The 22,310-nt window shown below is 36.4% G+C and overlaps 1 long non-coding RNA gene across 1 annotated transcript in view; it reads left to right on the top strand.

Moving 5' to 3' along the window:
* Positions 1-10,379: 10,379 nt before the first annotated feature.
* Positions 10,380-22,310, top strand: part of LOC112649944 (uncharacterized) — a 57,049-nt gene continuing 45,118 nt past the window's right edge. The window contains exons 1-2 of the long non-coding RNA XR_003129818.3: positions 10,380-10,518; positions 15,834-15,987. This is a non-coding gene — a long non-coding RNA (uncharacterized LOC112649944). The remainder of the gene's footprint in view (positions 10,519-15,833; positions 15,988-22,310) is intronic.

The raw sequence follows: 22,310 nt of genomic DNA, 5'->3' as shown, positions 1-22,310 counted from the left end.
ATTTGTGGTCAAAATGGACTTTCTTCATTAAAGGATTTATGACACTCTGGCTATTGACCTACCAAGAGAGTTGTACTAATTTTTTTTAAAAATGGACATTTCATTGATTTAACATATGTTGGACATTTATGCTTTATTTATTTTACTTAATTATAATTCCTTTGAACTTTTGCTCTGAGGTAGTTTTAATGTGAAGGCTCAAATCTGAAACTTTTAATGAAATAAAGAAATTTTGTTAGTAACATAATATTTTCCTGGAAGAATAAATATGTTTCCGAAAATAACTCACTTAATTGTAGGTAATAACTTTTGTTTTTAGATAATCAGCAGAAGTTTTAAATAATTTAATGCATGAAGAAAACCCATGTGTATATAAACACATTTGATATACACACGGGCATATATGTACATAAACTCAACAAATATATTTGAGTGTCTACTATGAAATAGTAATTGGAAATGTAACTGTGAACAACCAGTTGTGGCTGCACTCTCTTCAACCTCATAGTGGAAATATATAGGAAAAGCATTTCAAAAAGCTATATACACTGCAAAAATAATAGGAGGAAAATGGGAATGGGGATATGCGTCAATACACATTTATTTAGGTACAAGTCCCTTCCTGCTGCATTTCTTGCTTTCCCCTGTAGTCACTTCTGTGCTCACTCATGATTTTTATAAATAAGCTGTTTTCCTTTTCTAACCATACTCAAATATTACACCAAAAATGCAATGTTTCATTCCTCTATATCCACATACACACTATTTTTTATGCTTGGAATGTCCATGTTTCCTAATCCTATTCTCCCATGTGAAGGTCAAGTTTTTTTCTCATTTTTTCCACTTTTGATGGAGATTGGTACGAGACTTGCCCTCCAACCAAAAATATACAAGGCTGCTGTTTTTAAACATGGGACAGTAGACAGAATGTGATCCTAAAGAGAAGAGAAATATACAGAGAGCTCCAAGATCACCCCAGATCTCTGCTTAGAGGCATTTTACTACCTTCACAGAGAGAGAAGACGCTAAGGTAAGGGAGAGAGAGCAGAGTTCAAGGTTGCTGAGTGAAGTGGGGCCATTTGGGGCCTGGGTTTCTAAAAAAACAAACTGAAAAAAAAAAAAAAGGCTAGAGAAACATGGCTTTAGAAGGAAAGTCAGAACCATAAGAAGTAAAAAGAAGCGTCAATCAAAAGTAAAAATATAACATTGATCACCATCTGACCTATTTTATGTTTACTTCTTTTCTTATTTATTTTCTGCCCTTGAGATATATGCTGTGAAGGTGGGGCCTTTTGCCTTTTTTGCTCATTCTATATCCTTAGTGTAAGAATGACTCTCACACAGTACATGCTTGACAAATATTTATTGAATGACCAAGTGAATCTCACATAACGAAAGTCTCAGGTTGGGCACAATCACAGAAAATGAAAACTGTGACTTCAACTTGGTCCTCTAGGATTCCCTCAGGTCAATTCCTGTACATGGGTCACTCCGTTCTCAAGCTGGCCTTTCTTGTAGCCAAAGCATGATTATTGATAGCCTCTAGGATAGCATGTCCCCTTGTTTTTGCAGCAAAATAGGGAAAACCCACTCTTTCATTTGTGGAATAAAACTCTTCTCTTCCAGGGTTTGGTTTGCATTATGTCAAGGGTCAACAGCTGAAATAAAAATAACCATTGTTGGAATTCTACACATTGATTAAATTAAGTCTCAGTCCCTGAACCTGTCACTGGCTTGGGTATGGAAATAGGATTAGGTGATTAGTTTAGATTGATCAGGATTAATATCCAAAACTGGAAATGAATGGAGAAAGATTGGAAATATCAAAAGGTAAGAAATGAGGTAAGCAAATGAGTGCTATGTAGGAGGCCAACATTGTCCATTATATATATATATATAATTGCAGATTGCAGATTAAATGATCAATTATATATATGTATATATATATATAAAATTTATTTATTTCACACCATTTTCAAAGATTTTATTCTCAGCAGTGTAACAAACATCAAAATAAAATCTTCTAAAAAGAGCAATTTCTTTGTTGCGTCAAAAAATAACTGTTTAAATGAGAAATGAGTGAAGACACTTTAGGGAACTTTCAATTGACCCTTAGAACATATAAAGCTAGCAAGCATTGGGAAAAGAGAATTGGATCTTTGTCTGTTTTCAGCACTGTGTCCATAGTCCTAAACACAGTCCTTGGCACAAAGGATGCTTTTCCTCAATGAACACTTGATGAGTGGATGGATAAATTCAGGTGTTTGTTTTGGATAGAGAAAATCATAAGCTATAGACATGCACCTTGCCTCCAGGTAAGATTGTCTCTAAATGATTCTAGTTATGCATGTGGGTTAAGGTTTATCAGAGCAATTTTAGAAGAAATAAAAAGACCAATGACTAGGGGGTTAAAGTCTACGATCTTGCTACATGGTGTTTTATTCACTGTATTTATTATTTGCTAGTTTCCCCCTCTTTTTCTGCTTTGCCTTGGTCATTAAACATTTTGTATTAATCCATTTTTACCTCCATTGTTGACATACTATTTACATCTTTTCATGTTTTGGTGGTCGATCTATATTTAGTATATCTGTGGTTAATCAGTTTCTTATTTCCTACAGTATTATACACTGTTTCATAAGTAGTGGAAGGACCTTATGACCGTGTATTTCAATTCCTCTCTCCAGTCCTTTGTGCTATTGCTGTCATATATTTTATTTTATACCTGCTATAAACACACAATACATTGCTGCTATTTTTCCTTTTGACATTCAGTTATCTTTTAGAGCAATTTAAAAAATGATTTTACTTTCATTTATCCCATTCCTAGTTCTCTTTGTTTCGTGGTAAAGGATCAGATTTCAGTTTGATATCTTATTCCTTCTACCTGAAGAACTTCCTTTAACATTTCTTGCAGTATAGGTCTGCCTGCAATGGATTCTCTTGTTTTGTTTGTCTTGGAAAGCTCTCATTTCTACTTCTTTCTAGAAAACTATTTTTTCCTAGGTAGAGAATGATGGAAGGCCAGTTTGTATGCATTTTTTAATTTGTGGTTTCTCATGAGAAATCAGTTATAGGACATTTGTTTCTCTGATTGTCATGTGGCTGCTTTACACATTTTCTCTGTCTTTTGCTTTTAGCATTTTTTTAATATGATATGCCTAGGTGTGTTCACCACACACCTCGCTGCCTCGCCGCCTTACCCCCAGCCAGGCCAATCCTGAAGTGGATTACTTAGCCTGTTCTGTGTTTTTGAGCTTCCTGGATCTGTGATTTGGTGTCTGTGATTAATTGCAGAAAACCCTTGGCCATTATTGTTTTTTTAAACATTTCTTCTGTTTCATTCTCTCCGTCTAGGATTCCAGTTAGATAATTGGATTTTTTTGATATCATCTCACAGCTATCAGATGCTTTGTTCTGTGGTTTTGTTTCTTTGTTTTCTCTTTTTTATTTTTTCTCTTTGTGGTTCAATTTGGGTAATTTCTGTTGAGCGATTCTCAAGTTTCCTGATTTCTACACTGTGTTGAGCTTACTACTTTAGCCAGTCAAAGGTGACCTGTATCTATTATTATGCTGTTCATTTCTAACATTTCCACTTGATTCCTCTTTACGATTTCTTTCTCTCTGATGAAACTAGCCATCTAATCTTGCATGTTGTCTACTTTTTCCGTTTCAGAGTAGGTAACACATTAATCATAGTTATTTCAAAGTCTTTGTCAGATAGTTCAACATCTGTGCCATATCGGAGTCTGAAGGTTCTATTGCCTGTGTTGTCTCTTGGAGTATGTGTGTGTGTCTGTGCTGCCTTTTCATATCCTTTGCAATTTTTCATAGAAAGCCAAATATCTGTGTAGGAAAGTAGAGACTCAAGTCAAAAGTTTCTGTGCTTGTCAACAGGCATACTTCTCTGTCTGCTAGGTTTTTAGTGTGGAGGTTTGTGTTCTTTTAGCCAAGAGTTAGGCAGTTCTGAAATTGTGTTGCTATGTTTGCCTTTAGTGGAACACAATTTTCATATTTCTCTAGCAATAACTTGGGTTTAAAATGGAGGCCAGCTTCTTAAAGTTTTTCCTCAATTTCTACTCTGCCTTTACTTTCAAGCTTCCCTTTTGTGCTATACCACAGAGAAGGCCTATCCCTTGCAGCTTTTCCAGCAGTATTTCATTATCAATTTGACTTGTCTTTTAGCTTGGAGACAGGAAGTAAAGGAAGGAGTCCTTATGTCTCCCAGATCAGGTTTCCAAAATGTTCCTGCTCCTCCTCCAGCCATAGTTCTTGTTAGAAATATACCCCTGTCCATTCTTTACAGTTAGAGGATTTTTGTTGCTGTTCCCTTTGCCAGGTAAAACAGATTTTCATCAGTGTCCTAAGAACAACAAATTTTGTTGCTCTTCCTTCTGGAGATGAAGGCTTTTGTTCCATAAAGGAGATTGGGGGAAGGGTGGAAGTAGGGAATTGTTTCCTGCACCATTTTCACTGTCTGCTTTCCTTCCCAACCTGTATGAGGGAAGCTGTCTCCAGACCCTTCCTCATTTTTCTGTGTTAGCGCTGGATGTGTTTCATGGAGTAAAAGGCTGCTAGAGTGTGAATGCCCCTCCCTGTATTTGTGCTCTACCCCCCCACCAAAACTTCACCTCCTCCCATCATTCTGCACTCTGCCCCTCCAATTTAACAGTTATTCTAGTTCATTTCCAGTGGTGCCCAGTGCTATCTGCCATAGGTAAGCAAATGCTTGTATCTTGTCTCCCCCTATAGTCAACTGTCTCTCTCCAGTTTTCTGGTTAGTTATTTGTCTTGCAATCTGTTTTCTCCTAGGTTCATAAAAACCTGCAAATCGGCTATTTGTCCAGCTTTTTTATTTCTTTCAGTATAGGAGCAGTACTCCTATCTTTCCACATCCTGCAGCAGAAACAAGATCTCAACAAGTCTAGAGACAAAAATATTTTTTAAAGAACTACACATTGTGCCCAAAGGTTCCATTTTATTTAGAAATCAACAATTCTATTTATTTATTGTGAAATTTGTGACTTAATACAAATGAAAATGAGAACTCCACTACAGCAAGTAATGATGTAATGTAATGAGTGAATCGATAAGTGCCACAAAGGTAACACTTAAATTTAAAATTTTCTCTTTATGATGCTATATATTTAAATCACCTAGACTATAATTTCGGAGAAAACATTTTAATTTAAATTTAAAAATGTCACTTATGATTTATGTTATTCGCTGATGGTTGGGTAAGATCTCTTCTGAAAAATTTGAAAATATCTAGAAATTACTACAGAAGTTGTAACTGAAACCAAAAGGAAATGACATGAGTTTCAACTTTTTAAATATGGTAGCTGCGTAGGGTCTAACTGGATCTTTTGATTCCCGTGACAAATGTTGGTTTTCTGTGTGACCAAATCAAGGGGAATCTAAGAGAAGGACAAACTATGAGTGTGGGGAAAAAAAAAAAAAAAAAAAAAAAAAAAAAATATATATATATATATATATATATATATATATATATATATATATGAGTGTGAAGACCGTGGTAGGGTGAGATGGCAAGAGATTAAAGTAACCAATGGTTGGGTAGAAGCAGTACTACACAGAGAAGGCAGAAACAAATAAGACATGACATAAATGGTGATTATAATGACTTGGGGACTACTTTTCTTTCTTATGTGTAACTCAAATTTTCCTATTGGCCCTAGACACTAGGATTTAGCCAACATTGGACACTTGATGTATCTGGGGAGGAAATGTAATTCTTGAGTACCTAAAAACATATTTGGTGATTTTTAGCCAAAATCAAAAGAAAAATGGGTAAAATTTTCCTAGGCTCAGGTCCCTGTAAACAATTATGGATCAGATAAGCATTCCTTAAATGTGTTGCTCAGTCAACCTAATGTTCAGACTACATGTGTAGAAATACTATGTTATTTATATTTTAAAAAGCTATTGCAAAATATTATGTTTGTTTGTTTTTAAAGGGAGATGATTTCAACAGCAACTTGGGGTTTTGTTTCCTGAGTCTAGTTTAAGAGAGAAACACATAAAGAGAATAATACATTTAATGTGGGTTTTACAACATTGGTCTGACACTCCTCTCTCCTTCAGCATGAAGTGCCATAACTATTTTCATAGACAGAGCTAAAGTTGTTGGTTCCTGGAAAGTCTGTTGGCCACTCAAACTTACATATAAGGCCGAACTAGATTTTCAAAACTCGTGAAGGTAATCAGATGTACTAGAATATTTCTAATTTAGCCAAGAGGTTTTTAGTACATTATATAAAAACTTAGAGGGAGTGTGAGAGAATGTATTTAGAGACAGTATTTAAATTCAAATGATTAGAAAACATTTACCCTTAAAATTCAGAGGAACCATAAAGATCAAGTCTAATCATACCAAAATGTGGTCCATGGATTAACCTCACCAGAAATATCTGAAAAATATTAAATTCAGAAAATTTTGGCCTGTATCTGAGAGAGGATTTAGTATATATTTTGTGATGGCCTAGAAAGTAACCCTCAGTGTGATGTCTTAACCAGAATTTAAGATGACTACCTACAGTTCAACCTAAAATCCATTTCTCTAATTTCAATTATAGTCTTAAATAATTAAGATTTAATGATGTAAGATAATTATATTTTGGTACAAACAATGTTTAAAATGTTAGGGAAAAATAAACATTTCTGGCATCTCACTATACAATTATTATTATTATTTCTCATAAAATTAAATTGAAGAGAAGTGAGCTTCTGTTCTGTTGCTAATTTGCAAGATCGCCATCTAGTGGCAAATTTTTCCCATTGCAAGCACACAGTCCCTACAGCCCAAGAAGGGTGTCGTCTCCAGATTTCATGGCCAGGTAGATCCATCAGAGACACAAGATGTGGCAGTGTGATTTTGACCGTATCAGGCAACATTGTACAAATGGTAATATTCCTCCCAGATTTATGAGTCATGAAGTAATAGCTGGGAAAAGAGTAGAGGACATGCTACATGGTTAAATTAAGTCATTAAAAGAGAGGAAACTGAATAGATTGTTTCATTTTCTTTTCATTCTGCCCCCTTCACATTGACAAAGTGTCATACCAATACTATTATAGAGAGAAATTACATGAAATGGCCATAACAAAAAATGAACGAATGCTAAGAATAAGGATCAAGAATGGAAAAGATTTTTTTTAATTTAATACTTTTTTTTATTTAATTTTTTTTAAATACTTTTAGAAGTTCTGCTTACCTCCTGCAGAACTGGATAGTCAGAGTTCCCCTGAAGCACACTCTCTACCCGCTTCTTCTCTTTACTTACATTGGAATCTTTATGAATAATAGAAATGTATCCTATGGAAGTAATATCAGCCCTTCCAAGCCCTGCAATACAAGGTGCAAGCATCCACTAAATTTTGAGATCCTCCTTTTGGACTTTGGGCAGGTCGTTTTATAGCTGGAGTCATCAGTTGTGTACATGACAGGTGGAGCTTGAAGGAAGTAAGGATATTACTTCCTGGCCAGAATTAACACTCACATTAAGATCCTATTGTGCCTAAAATTCAACAAATAAATGTCTTGTACTTCCTAGGAATCCCTAATTTTGTCTTCTTTCACAATGTCATTAATGATGAAGAACAGCATTGTTTGAGATACAACTAAAAAGAGGGGGGAAAAACTGTCAATTTAACCATGATAGTCTTAGTGAGATTTATCCCAATTACAAAGGTGTTAAATCACATTTTAAAAATATATTCATATCCTTGGAATATGGTAAACGAATTCTGATAATGAGAGAGAATTGAGAATGCAAGCTAGGATAACATTAACGCACATTTAAGCATTAGTGTCAACCAGCAAAAGCAGAGCCCTAAGGAAATGGATCATAGGATAGCCATGTTTTGATAGAAGAGGAGGAAGAGAAAGATAAACTCTAACTGCTTCACAAGGTTGACTAAGCCCAGCTTTATTTAGACCGTACAATTGCCTTTGAACAACTCCTTTTAGCAATGTTTATTTAAAGAGGTCACTATTTGAAGTTAGCATACTGAATTCCATAGCTGTTGACCCTTTGGAAAAATAACTGACTCGGAGAAAGGTTAGGAAAGGTGGGAAAAGTCTATGAATAAAACTTTTTCAAACTAGGAAGAGGTCAAAGTACAGGTTGATCAAAGACAAAGATGAAATGCAGAAGAATGTAGATAAAGGTAAAATAATGAGTACTGGAAACACCAATAAAAAGAGAAATGTTTTTTTAAGTGGCTAGGTGAGGCTGCTCCACTAGGAAAGAGTTCTCAGACACACTGAGCGAAGGACTGGACTCAGTCCTGTCCATACACAGCAGCAACAAAGAAAACAAAACACAGATTCTGTGTTTCAATTCTAAAATAGGCCAACTCACTGAATTTCAGAGCTCTGAGTAGAGGCATGGGGATAGTCTCATTGTCTCTTGGAGCTGCACTTAGATTTTACAGTAACACAACTTCCTTTTTAACTCAGTGAGTAAAACAAAAGTAACCTAGAAATTCTCTCCTCTCTCTCAAGGAAAAAAAACAAAAAACAAAAAACAAAAATAAACTATAAACTGAACTAATGCGGGGGCAACACAGGATGTTACTAAAAATGTGTATCAAGGGAATAGCTGTTCCCAATACTAGAATTATGTGATATCTACATAACATCATTTGAAAGATTAAGAAAATATTTTCTTTCTTGGATTATTTTTTCTCGGGGTTCTAAAATTTATCATCAAAGAATAATTTATTTGTGCTTTCGTGTATGTGTGTGTGTATGCGTGCATGTGTGGAAATTTCAAAATTCCAACAAGATAAAAATGTCCAGGACATAGGGTGTGAACATATTATACCTGATTCTTTAATAGGCTTGTTTTATAAGCCTAGGATAAGTTGCTAAGGAGTGTTAAAATCATGTAGCATGTACCTGCTGTATGATTAACCCTAGGAAGTAAGAATTATAGGGAAAGGGAGGAGGACCTTGGTGAACTAAAATTTTAGAATTTGAAATATGCTAGATGCTCTGTTTAGTATTTTATATATAATCCCTTAATTCTCATCAGAACATTGTTAAGTAGATATTATTGTCTTCATCATTTTACATAAGGAGAAATTGAGTCTCAAAGATGTTAAATAACTTGCTGAAGACAACAGAGCTGGTCAGTGGATAAACTGAGTTAATCCAGGTCAGTTTACTTCAAATTTCTATGAAACCATATCAAGATCTGTGGGAAGAAAGAAACACTGTACTAGTGGTTGGAAAGACACCAAATCAACTTTACGTCTACCAGAATATTTTCCCAGAGTTGCCCATAAAGTTGTAACATTTGTTAGATTTTAGTAAAATTAGCTCAGATTTTCCAGATTAAGCTTACATCTCTTGAATATTTATGATAAAATAGGTTAAATCACATTCATTTCATTTAATGCTCAAAATAACCCTGTGATATGGATATTTTAGTAATCCCCATCTCAGATTCATACAGTTGGTATATAATAGAGCCAGGACTCTAGCCTACTCCTTCTTATTTCATGTTCTGGACTTCTTTAAAAAACTATAACACCTGGAGTATGTATTTTGCCTAGGAATTTTGAAAGACTTTATGACCTTTTCCTAAATATTTGCTTTAATAATGAATAGAGCAAGAACGTTTCCTACCTGCTCTCTCCCAACTCTGCTTTTGAGTGTTGCACATAGCACCTTTTCTTACCAAATTCATTCATGACTATAAATTGAAAAAATTCAAATTCTTGTAGAGAAAAATTACTTTTATCTAGACTTAATCCAAAGCTGATGGACCACCAATCACCATCACCATGAACGTTACCATTATTAACAAAATAAAGTTTTCTTTGGGAGAATAAGGTAAGTCAGAGAGTTACTTATAAAGAATGTTAGCATTTCCAAGAAACATGAGTTGAGAGCATAGAGTCAGAATATGCCACCCAGAAAATTTCTTTGCACATCTGCAAATAGTTATTGAACGTGCTACGTGCCAGTGCTATTCTAGGCACCAGCAACTACAGCAACAAACAAAATGCTGAAAACTGCTGCCCTCATGGAGCTTATATTATGGAAAAAGAGACAGACAAAAATGAAACAAATATATAAAATGTTTTGCATGCAACATAGTGATGAACACTGAGAAAAAAACAGGGTGGGCAAATTTTTTTCTGTAAAGGGACAGATAATAAATATTTCAGGCTTTATGGGCCAGATGGTTCCTGTCACAACTACTCAGCTGTGCCCTCGTAGCCCAAAAGCAGTTCTGGACAATATGTAAACAAGTGGGAGTGGCTGTGTTCTGACATAACCTTATAAACTAATGGAGCTACTCATGTGAGTAATGAGGGAAAAGCTTTCCAAAGAGGGGAAACAGGAAGTGTAAAGGCACTGAGATAGGAGCTTGCTTTGTGCGTGCAAATGTCAACAAATAGGCCAGTGTTGTTTGTGCACCGGGCTGGAGTGAGCAGACATAGAACAGGAGATGTGGTCAAATTTGTAAGGTCTTATGGATCAAAGTAAGTATGCGAGGTTTTATTATGTGGGAAATGGGAAGTCATGGAAAGATTTTGAAAAGAGAAGACATATGTATGTCTTAGGTTTTAAAATCATCTCTCTGGCACCTGCATGGATAGACTCAAAGGTGACAAGAGGCAACAAGAATGATGAGGCAGTGATCATGGTAATTGGTATGGGACAAGATGGTGTCTTGGCCCAGACAGGGTGTGGTCTGACTGATAAGAAGCAGTTGAGTTCTAGATGGATTTAGAAAGTATCCATAACAAGATCTACTCATGGACGGGATATGTAGTGTGAGAGAAGCTAAGGGTGTGAGTTTTGTTGTCAGCAATGGAGGTGGAAAAGACTATGAGAGGTACAGCTTTTTTTTTTTTTTTAAGGATTGATTTATTTATTTTAGAGAGAGAGAAAGAGAACAGGGAGAGGAACAGAGAGAGAAATACAAGAAATACACTGGTTCCCTCTCAGTACACAGCAGATAGCAATCGGCAGATGTGGCAATGGGGAGAATAGAATCCAGAATTTCCTTTTACTTACTGAAATTCATAGAGTTATGGTTAAGCACCACCTTGAGACTTTTGAAATAGGACAAACATACATGAGACACGATCTTGGTTCTACAATTTAATAGATAAGCAGGCATATATTATCATTTAAGATCTGTTTACCTTAATATTCTCAATTGTAAAATAGAAATAATAGTGCTGACCATGATAGCTATCAGAATAAAGGATATAATGAACAAAAAGCACTGCACATAATGCCTCCCAAATAGTAAATGTTAAATAAATATTTGATGTTGCTCTTATCAGTTATCAAGAAAAGTAAGTACACTTCAAACGTATTGCCTTTAATTTATGAAAAATAATACTCATTTTAAAAGATTTCCAGGAATATGTAGTCTGCGATATATTAGGTTTGGCTCTACAAAAATTATGATCTAAGGGTTTATTCAGCTTCCAAGCAGACAAGGACTCCTGGATTATTCAAAAACATTTGCTTGCTGTATTTTCAAATGTTAAAAATGCAATCCCTCCAAATAGATTTGACAACACTTGTGTTTATTTGTTTTCATATTTATTTTAAGCAGTAAAGGTGGATATATTATTGCTGAGTGCTAGGCCAGGGAATTTAGGAAAGAAAAGAAGAAGGAAGGGAGAGAGGAATCAAGGCAAGAAGGTTGCTGTGAATAGGATATGGGTTTCTGATTTTCTAAAGAATAAAGAAAAGCTATTCTTTATAACATATACATTTAGAGAGTGGGGAGGGGCAGACGGAGAGGGAGACACAGAGTCCCAATCAGGCTCCACACTCAGCATTGAGACTGACACCAGGATCGATCTCACAACCCTGAGATCATGAACTGAGCAGAAACCAAGAGTCAGGCCCTTAACCAACTGAGCCACCCAGTATACTTTTATTTTTAAAGAATTTCCTTCTCTGTCTCTCCTCTCTCACAAACTTGTCATTTATCACTTTGCAATTGTTATCCTGGGTGATAAATCACGACAAATAGACTGACTTATTTCTTGACACAAGCAGAGATTCCTCGGTGGTTTAATTATTTGACAAAACAGAAAAATATATTGACACCTGTCATAGAATATCTAAATATTTGTGTTGCCTTTTATTAGAAGATAGCAGCGGTATTATTTTCATTTATGAACACCCTGTTTTGGTATGAAATATTGTTTAGGCTCATAATGCACGTTATTTGTGTTGAGGTTCACTTATTCAGAGGAATTTTAAGGACAAAAACATGCAAATGTGAATATAAATTACACAGGCAGTTACTGAAATGTGCAGTCCCATTTCCCAACTTATATGGCCCAGGGTATTCTCTGAAAGATAGAGTGCCCTTGATAAAAAGATTACTAAAGAAATGTCAGAATATCAACCTCAAGACTTGGCTTGGCTTAGTTGTATTAGAATACTAGCTTATCTTTAATATATTAATCAAACAAACAAAAATTGTACTCAGCACACAGCAGAGAGGCAGCGTAGAGGGTTGAATTACAACAATGAAAGGATTCTAAATGATGTGGGTTTGAATTCCAACTTCATGACTTGCCATGTGACATTTGAAAATAATTTAACCTCTCTGAGATTTGGTTTTCATATTTGCCAAAACATTATAACATCTTGAAATTGGGCAAAAGGATTAAATGGAAAAAGAAGAGAGAGTGAAGCACCTTGTAGGAAGAGTTAGTCTGTTGTATCGGATGTTGTACTATCATTCATTCTTATGTAAAGAAATGACTAGCATTATTCCCATTAAAGGAATATTGTAAACCAAAGTTGGAAAAGTAAACTTGACAATTAAATTAATATTCATGTTAACTAATGTATTTGTTATACATTTTAAATAGTCAAATTCTCATTTCTTGCCAAAAAAATGTTTCAATATTGTTGTTTCTCAAATTAAACTCTCCCTGTCCCTCCTCCCCTCATATAAAACTGTATAAAATCACCATTGACAAATGCAGAGCAAACATCCAGTTTAATTTTTCATCTCTTATGCATAAAAGTTAGATTATATGAATACAAAGGGCCTCTCTAAGAGTGTTCAGGAAAGCATGTAGACTAGAGTAGAGAATTAGGCCTCACGATCATGAAACTGTGCATATGGTTCTTAGAGGTATATTTTTAACAATTTCATTTCGTAGCAAATTTTAAATAAGTTAAAAAGTCAGTGGCAATTTACCTGCTCCCAAATGCTAGGGTGGTGGGGGAGGGAAGACAATGGTGTTACTTACAAAGAGATTAACAATGGAATAAACATAGGAGAACGCAATTGCAAAATTGACGTTTAGCCACTATTTGCAAATATTCTTCTACATTCACTTCCATGTGTTATCATGCCAGTCCATCATTTCAATAGTTTAACTGGAGTCTTTTTTTTTTTTTCCCCTTTCAAATAGAAAAAAAAAAAAATGCTAGTGGAAATTTCATTTGTAACATAACTTAATTCTGGATTTTACTTTTGATTACAGTCTGGTTTTACTTTGATGTTTTCAAAATGAATTTCAAAGACCATTTATTCAGTAGATTTTGAGAGTAGAAACATACTGAAACTTTTATCCCACTTGGTAAGCGGCCATCCTTTAGTTTTATCCAAGTTTTCCCATGAAAATGCCAATCGGGAATAAAACTGACAAATATATTCAATCAAAGATGGAATTTTTTTGCTCTTAAGTTGCAAATGGCCTCATTAAAATAAAAGCACCACCTTAGGGATTGCATAAAGTAGAGTATTGGTACCTAAATGGTATTTATGACCAGGCTAAATGTAAAGTGAATTAAAATTTAAAGGATTATAGTCAGGTAGGCCACAGACATCTGTAGAGAAATGTCCATTAAGAAGATGAAAGAACCAGCAGTCCCTGGTGACAGGCACATGTCAGGTTAGCGGTCAGCCATACCTATACACTTAGTGCCATAGCAAATGAGAAACACATTGCCCAAGGAGGAAAGTACTTAAAAGATATTTATTTTAAACGAAGGGAAAAAAATAGCGAAACTAACATTTTGGAATTCATATCCATCATTGTCATCAAACTAAAGTCAAATGGTGAAAATAAGACATGGCTGATAATAAATATTATCACATATGTGTTTATAGATACTGTATACACTCCAACCCATGACTGTATTTATAGAATCAATTGAAAGCACAATATTTTAAGAGTGTCATTATGTCTATGGTGCTGTAACCACAAAGAGTGCTGCTGCACCCTACAAATAAAGGCCTTGTTTAATAAAAATTAAAAAAAAATGTGAAATAGCCTCTAGGGTATTAATACACCAAGGGATTTATTCATTTCATAATGTGAATGAGTCACAAAACCAGTCACTATTTTTGTCACTGTCATGACACAATACTGTCCTGTGCATGCAGCATACATAGCTGTGTTGTATCTGCCTCATTAAAATCAGTAATTCTTTTAAAATGGTCATGAGATGCTCTTGAGTGATGACTCAAGGGCACAGAAAATATAATCTCTTAATTAAAAGAGACTATTTTTCTCTTCCCTTCCCTTCTCCTTCCCATCTCTCTTCTTTTCTCTTCCCGTGCTCGCCTTGCCTTGCCTTGCCTTGCCTTGCCTTGCCTTGCCTTCCCTTCCCTTCCCTTCCTTTCCTTTTCTTCCCTTGCTTCCTCTCTCCTATCCTCTCTTTGTCTCTCCTATTGGTGGGAAAACACTCACCATTAGATCCAATAAAATATACTCAGTATACTCCCTTAGGTTATCAACTTTGGCATTTGATGTAGCAAAAGATGGTTGAAGTTGTTTATATTGTGGAGAAGACTTCTCCTTCTCTGACCTGGATTCGTAATACAAACAGAACCATTTCCCACTCTATGCTTTTAAGGGCAGTTCAGAGGGAACATTTTCCCTACTGAGTGTGCAACTCATATTCCCTAGGAATCATGGATTCCCAATCCAGTTTTAAACTAATGATCCCCAGATGTACCATTGCCAAGTAGAAGCCACTCTTAAATATGGACTTGTGTTCTCAAAAGTACAGAAAACAAAAATGTAGTTTTGCAATTTTATTTCGCCTTGTAATAGAGTCTTTCATCATGAATGTTCTATTGCTAGTTCATTGAACATCTCAAATGCCATTTGGATGATCCTCCCTGTCTTTTAAGATTAAACTGGTTCAAAGGTGCTGTTCTCCTAGTTGTATCTCTGTTGTCAGTCCACAGTCTCATTTCAGTAGACTTACTTGGTGGATGAAATCTCTGACACTGGAAATAAGAGATAGAGGAGGATGGCCCCCAAATCACCATTTCCCAGCCCCTGGGTCTTCTAGTTGGCACTACACTTCCACTATCTCTAGTCTTTATAAAATGATTGCTAACTACATTCTAGATTGTGTATTGGACTGACAGCACAGCCATGCTGGAGGATGTGGGTGAAAGATGTGCAGTAAATATCATCTTTAGGACAGGAATTGAGGCAAAACCCTGGTAGATTTGTTGAGGTGATATGTGGTAAGTAAATGGATTAGACATTTGTCAGGAATCTCGGACGTGTAAAAAAAAAAGAAAAGGAATTTCGGACGTGCAATTAGAGGTCTAATGAGAAACACAATAATTGGACCAAGATGATGATTGGACCAAGTGATCATTGGAAAAACAGAATGCACCCCAAGATAATCAGAGGAACAAAATGGAAATGGCTGTATCACAGCCCAAAGAAAAAAGACTTCCTTGAATTTTTATATATTGTGTGTACATTTCTAAAATTTAGTATTTTATTGATTCTAGAAAAAGTACCCTGCTGCTTACTTTCATTTCACATTTAAGTAGTTCTCTTCTAGGGCAGAGGTTCTCCTGAGATGACCTCCTACCTGTGATCCCCATTAGAAGCCGTGTTCTGGGACTCTTGTACCCTCTCTTCTATCAACATGAACTTGACATCCATATCTGTATTGCAGTACCTCACCCTCAACTCTGTTGGCTGGTTAGTGTTATTTAAAATCATTGAGATATTGGATAAATAAAATGTGTGTGTTTTCTTCACTCAGAATTCCATATTGTAAACTATTTAAAGATGTTTTAAGTTAAGAAATAACAAGAATTTCAGGTGGAAAAAAGAAGCAGTGATGGGAGTGATTTGATTCTCAGGACACCTCCGTCTTGCACCCATGTAGCTGGCTACTCCATCTGGATGCTGGGCTTTTCCTTCCAACTAATACAGACTTACATACACCACATCATCTCCTCTTAAACAAGTTACCTGTCTCATCAATATATGCTCAGTAGTTTTGTTCCCAAACTCATTTTTATTAAATGCAATGTTCTGTGAAATATCAAAAAGAACGCTGAATATATTTAGAAGCAAAGGGGACTTCTTAATGTGTTTTGGCTATGTCAAAGCATGTGTGCTTGATAGGGAAAAATTTTCACACCACTTCAATCCCAGACTTGACTCTTCAGGGAGCAATCTAAGATGGCCTCATTAGAGAGACGTTAAATTTGGGCTAGCCTCAAATGGTCTCGAGTTTGATTTCGGCTTGCCATCTCTAGAGATTGTAATCTGAATTAGATAAATCACTTGGAGTATTTTCCCTTATCACTTTTCTGTTTAAGGTGTGTACTAAAATGGATGTGATGTTATAACTAAGTAGAAAGAATGAACAAGAAGAGGCCTGCACTGCTAATAAATATAGTACAACCCACAAGCGACTAAAAGGCTCCTCTAAAAGATTTCCTTATAATTTACCCGGAGGTTTAAACTTAGATTCTGTGAGATTTGAAGAAAGGAGGAATTTCAAGAATGAGGGGGGCTCTCCACTGAAAATAAATGTCCCTCACTAGGTCTTGCAAGGGTTCAGATCGAAGCTCAAGCTGGTCTGTAAATCTCGAGGGGCAGAGGTTCGAGGGGAGAGGAGTGATTGTCACGTCCGAGCCATATATAGCTCGTCATCATTGGTTTGTTTAAGAAATGTCAGGCATTTCCTCTTCCCAACCGAAAGAGTCCTAGGAACAAAACTTGTGTTCACATAACTTAGAATTTCAGCAAAATTTCAATTTGCTTTTGAGTTTAAAATAATAACAAGAAAGGTGTGGGATAATTTGAGAGGCAAAGAAGTCTCTTGAGGAGACCGTTCTCTTGTGCCATGTTGGTGTTCTTGAGCACTGGACTCTGTAGTTGAATGTGTATTTTTTGAGATATATTGTTCTCTATGTCATATCCCTGTGTATGAAACTACTATCTGAAAATAGATATTTACAATAGTGTCATTATTAAGCTTGGGGTAGGGGAAGTCAGCACGTTCTTAATGAAAACCCTGATGGAATCTACTCCTAAAACACCAAGAAAATAGCTGTATTATTTTTATCTTGCCTTTCAGGGAGAAAATCTGAAAATGGTAAAACAAAATAAGCAATGTGTGGAACTCAGGATCCAAATGTTTCCTCCCGAAGCTGTGGATTTGGATTGACTAGGGCACACCTGGACTTAGCCCTAAGGTTTGGGGTCCATTTCCAGGCCAAAACCCCAGTTTCCAGTTCAGGGCTCCCAGATTCCATTAAGATTTCCCATGAATCAGGCAGGGCTAATTCAGTCTTGAACAATCAATCACTCTCACTCCGTTTTGTGAGTGGGAGTGATTGATGGTTCTCCTCTGGTCATGGCTGACCTAGACGTAGGAAGCAGACCTGAGCGCAATGCCTCATGTGTGAGTGGCTTATTTGGAATCAGTCAACTGCAAGGAACTCTCTTGTGTCTTCCTTGGTCCTTCCTTAGATAGACACATAGCCTCACAGCCTTCCGATGCAGCCTCCTGTTTGTTGCAAACCACTGTTTCTCTCTCCTTCCACTCACTCTCTGAAAATGGTTGCATGTCTGTACCCGGCACTCGTTTTCATAGCCCTCTATTAGCCAGATCCCAATTTTTTCCCCCATTTTCAATTGTTCTTCTATATGATCTTCAACTGTTAGAATCGGGTCTGCTAATTTATCTGCTCCTCCTCTTCTCTCTTCCCAAACCTGGGCTTCGGCATTAGTTGTCCTTCCTCTTGTTTTCTCATAGAATTGTTAGAAAAGAAAGAGAAATGTAATTTGAACTCTTTCCTCCTCTTTCTGACGTTGTTCTTTTAAGCAATGGGGTGGGGGGTGAGGGGGTATGGAGGAGATGATAAAAAACATCTCCACGGTTTTGTGAATTAGTATGTTTTGTCTGTCCTGTGTGCAGCTAGTTATCTTCCATTCTTGGGAATATTCGTGTTGCATTTCAGAGAACAGTGTACCATTTTGTAGATGTTATCATTATGGCCTTTTCACCCAGAATTACCACGGCTGTTACAGTCACTACAAGGAAATGTTCTCCCACTCATTTCTCTGATAAGAAGCTGCCTCCGTCCTCATACTCCCCATGGTCCACTAGCCGGACTGAGACATTTGCAGCAAGGGCTTCAAAGGGAGGCTAATAATGTGCACAGTTTTCAGGATTGTTATTTTCCCCCCAAACTCACTGAAGTTGTGAAAACCCTTATGAAAAATGATTAGAGAAGTTGCAAAAATTCACAGACAGACACAAGGAAAAACTCAAAGCAATGCTTTTCATCATTTTGGCAAAGTGAAAAAGGGAGGGCCCGCTCTTCTTTCCTGTCTCATGGCAAATCATGATTCTGAAGCACATCCACCACATATATTTATGAAATTTTTGACAGATTCCTTTAAAGGGGAAAGCACAATTTCAATCACCCAGAGAAAAATAGCTAGTGATTATCTCACAGGCTACAAATGAAAGGGCAATCATTATTTAGTATGTAGCATATATTCATTTATTTATTCAAGATTAAGGATGTAAATGAAGATAGAGTCTTATATAATTTGAGAAAGAGTATTATAAAAATATATAACATGTACACACATAATATATATTATATATAAATAACACATATAAAGAATATGTACATACATACATATAAAGGACATATAAATACACACATACTTTCTTAGATATATAAATTGATAGAATTCAACAGAACGAACTATTTTGTTCAGAAAGTAACGTGAGTGCAGATTCTTTTTGAAACAGTTGAATCTCTTAGAGGAGAGAAATGTTTTTCTTGAGGAACTTAGAGATTTTTACAATTTTGCTTAAATAACAAGGGCAAAAAACAGTCTATGTTCTTTTGTAACATCTTTTTTTTTTTTTTTCCCTTTTCTGGTGTCTACCAGGAAGACCAAAAGACAGTAACTAACAGAACATGTTTAACAAACAAGCAAGAAGACAAATGATAAAAAGGGGTCCATCTCCATTTGGCTCTGTAGGTATTTTCAGTAAGGGATGAGCAGTTAGCCTGGTGGGCTCCCTATATTGGGGACAAAAAGCAGGCAGGGTGGCCTAAGGGACAGCAGGCTTTTGCCATGTGGCAGCATCATCTGTTTGCCCTCCCTGGTTGGCTCAGAGCAGTGGGAAAGACTCTCGTGTTGTGTCCAAGGGCAGCACCTCTGAAGCTCACCCAAGGGGAGACTTTCCCTGAAGGGAGGGGCAGCTAAGGGGTCCTGGGGCAGAGCTGGCCCAGTCTGAGCAGTCATTCTATTCCCTCCGGGATCCGAGTGCTACCACAGAAGCAGCATTGTTTAAGCCATTGCTGAATCACAAAACTATTCCTTTCCTGTCAGCCATGTCACCACCCTTAGATTGAGAGCCAGGCTCACTGGCCATGAGAACAAGAGGACTTGGAAGTGGGTGGAAAGGAAGCAAGATTTTTTCCATCAGATCTTGAAGACTATGTTTCTAGCTCCCTCTCAGATAGGAAAGGGCATTGCTGCTATTTATTATCATTATTATTATTATTATTATTATTATTAAGGAATAAAGCCATATTTTTTTTGAAATTAGAGTCATTAAACGTACATGTGGCTTACGGCACAGGAAATGTCATGGTTTCCTAACCAAATAAGAACTAAGGAACTATCCAGTTATTTTTTTTTATTAGTAGTATCTGCACATCAGAATGTGTGTATTAATGTTATTTGATGAGATTATTGTCAAGCAAAGGATATGCTGGAGAGATTTGATTGCTTTAATGCTTGGGACAGGCAGATGTGTATCAAACGTACACAAACATCTACAAGCAGATAAGAAAATATTGGCCTTGCTTCAAATGAGATGGAGGCAAAGATAGGCAAGAATTATTTATCAGAAATGGAGTGGAAAAAGATCAGGGCCAGGTATGTGAAACCTCCAGGGGCTGCAGTTGCAAGCAAATGAACAGTAAAATTTTAGATGCAAGTTATTGAAGTGCTGCTGCACTTTGTTAAATAAACAACTAATGAAAACATATGAAAGTTGAAAAGGTAAAGATGTTGTCCATCATTACCTACAGATAAAGAGTAATTGAGCATATTCTGAGGCTTATTCCCTTCAAAATTATGAAACAAGATGAATTTTAAAACAAATGCTCATTTCTGCACTAATGGTCTTAAATCCAGATGGTGGTATTCTTTTTCAGCCCAGAGCATGAGAATGACTTTTCTGCATGGAGTTCAGAATATCTAAGAAGCAAGTGGTCCTCAAAGTTTGCCATGACCCTTCTAAATTGGGTAAAATAAACCAGGTTTATAAAATGTGATCACAGTGTCTTCTGATGACATACTCAATAATTAGGTTGATGACCTTATGTTTCTTAGACCACAGTATGTGAGATTTTATATATATTTGTCTATCTCTTATACATATATATGTCTAGTATTTATATATATTAATAATAATAATATAAATTTATATAAATATATATTATATATATATATATATAATAAGCCAAAAAATCATTTAAAAATATTGAAAGCAGGAGTGCCTGGGGGTGGCTCAGTGCATTAAGCAGCCGATTCTTGGTTTTGCCTTAGATCATGTTCTCAAGGTCGTGGGATGGAGCTCCATGCCTGTCTCTGTGTTCATGGGAAATCTCTTTGGGAAGTCTCTCTCTCTCTCTCCTTCTCCCTCTGCCCCTCCTGCTGCTCAAGCTCTTTCTTTCTCTCTCTCTCTCTTTCTTTCTCATAAATAAATAAATAATAAATAAATAAATAAATAAATAAATCTTTAAAAAATAAATAAAAAAAAATATTGAAAGCAGTTGTAGCTTCCTAAAAGGTGAAGATTTTAGTTCGGTTTGGGACAGAATTACTTTGTTCTGAGAAAGGCACTTGAGTAGGTTCTTTAGCAACATCTATAAAGAAAGCATGGGCACATTGTGTTCTTGAGGAAAACTTTGTTGTGACCACTGAACTGAATGCAGATGTTCAACTGGAGAAGCTAACTGTTCTATTTGGTAACGAAAATTGGGTATAGGTTTAAGAGAGTTCTGGAGGCTTTGTAACTTTAAGAAAAATGTCTCTGTACCCTGTATGGATTGAGATTTTCCTAAGCCTCGATGGTATTGCTTGATTTTGTTGCATCCTTACTCAAAACCTGAGGGTTTGAACTTTACCACAAACTGAAAGAAGGGTTTGGGAGAGAAAGATCTGGGATAAGATCCATCCAGTTTGGCACTGGCTGGGCTCTGGGTGCTCTGTGTGTGGAGTTCAAGATTGATGAACTTAGCTCTGCTAAGTTTTAAAATATTTCTGGGGCTGTGTAACCTTACCATTCTGCATCAAACAACTGAATAGTCACATTTCCAGTCATTTTTGCAAAAAGTCTACCTAAGGATAAGAAAGAAGGAGAGGCAGACCTCAGACTGGAGTTATGAGGTACTTTTCCTCTTTCTGGAACCTCATAGGGTTAGGGCTTGATCAGCGGGAAGAACAAACCTATTTAAGGGCATTTCCATTGACCTTGCAATTAGATTGATGGGCTAGGAAATAGGATTAATCTAAAGTACCTGTGTTGCACTTCTTTCCATTTGTTTTAGGCATTTAGAAAAGTCTACCTTGTTAAAGAAGATGACTTCCATACTTGGAACTGACTAAGGGTCATCTCTTAAACCTAGACAGGTAGTATAATTCAGCATCTCCCAGGAGAAAGTTTTCTCTGGAAGATTTAGCCAAGAATCAGGGAAAGGGTGAGGAAGTAGAGGAGATGTGCCACAACATTAATTTATTCCCAGTGTTCACATGACAGCCACAGGATTGCTGATTCTGTTTTAACCCCCATTGCAGTATCCTGCAGTTCAAGCCCGGAATCAACCAAATAGACTTAGCATCAACCCCACCAGTTAGGGGCTCAATCCTCCACAAGACTTATTCCACTGAAAATGTCTGCACAATTTCAGGGTGTCCCCATGCCACTCATACTTCTGATCAACTTCCTATAAGTTCAGGAGTTCCCA

The sequence above is a fragment of the Canis lupus genome, chromosome 19 (genome assembly GCF_003254725.2).
Source record: "Canis lupus dingo isolate Sandy chromosome 19, ASM325472v2, whole genome shotgun sequence".
Classification (NCBI taxonomy): Eukaryota; Metazoa; Chordata; class Mammalia; order Carnivora; family Canidae; genus Canis; species Canis lupus.
Note: the sequence above shows the minus strand (reverse complement) of the source record. Positions and strands in the feature narration are given on the sequence as shown.